The following is a 978-nucleotide window of genomic DNA, read 5'->3' on the forward strand; positions in this document are numbered from 1 at the left end:
AGGGGGCAGGGGGTGGGGGGACTGTATTTGGATAACATTAAAGTCAAGGTTATAGGAAATGACCTTTATTTACAGGGGAAGTGGTCATGACCTAAACATTGATTCAACAACTTGATGTTATAAACATCTTATTGTTTGCCATCTGCATTTACAAGCAAAAACAGTGGAAATCAGTGAGGTTCTATTTTCCTTCGTGGATAATCAACTTCTCTAAGATTTTAAGCTCCACTGTGATCCTTTCTCATGAAGCTCATATCAACCACAGTCCGTTTTCAATTATTTTTCCCCTTTGTCCTTTGTTCATGTTTAAAGAAAAGTAGACTAATACAAGTACAGTAGCTTAATCTCATGCTACTTCCAAATATGCAATGAAATATTTTCTTTGATTAGAATTTTTGGGGCCGGCCCCGTGGCGCACTCAGGAGAGTGCAGCGCTGGAAGCGTGCAGCGACGCTCCCGCCGTGGTTTCGGATCCTATATAGGAATGGCCGGTGCGCTCACTGGCTGAGCGCGGTGCGGGCGACAACACACCAAGGGTTGCAATCCCCTTACCGGTCAAAAAAAAAAAAAAAAAAAAGCAAAGAATTTTTGGATAAGTAGCTGCACACAGTCCTGACTGTGTCACTCTGTAAGGAACACAAAGTATGGCTTTAATTATTAAACAAAATGTGCATTCTGAGGAATCACTGAAAACTCTAAAGGGTGCTATGCAAATGATTGCTTACTTCATGCTATTTTCCCCCGTCTTGCTTTCTTGGGCCATGGGTTAGAGAATCCAAGTGGTAATAAAGTTATTCAGTGATCTTGCCCTGGTTAGTGCAGTAGGTGACCACAAGAGGGTTATCCAACAGCCCACAAAACTGACCACTTCGTAATGTCTCTTGGAAAAATACTTGTCAGCATCAATGCTCCCCGTCAAAATCAAAATAAGAACATCTGCAGTCTGCTTCTTGATTGTGAAGAAATAGTAGGAGTTGG

Source organism: Galeopterus variegatus, unplaced genomic scaffold (assembly GCF_000696425.1).
Source record: "Galeopterus variegatus unplaced genomic scaffold, G_variegatus-3.0.2 Scaffold383, whole genome shotgun sequence".
Lineage (NCBI taxonomy): Eukaryota > Metazoa > Chordata > Mammalia > Dermoptera > Cynocephalidae > Galeopterus > Galeopterus variegatus.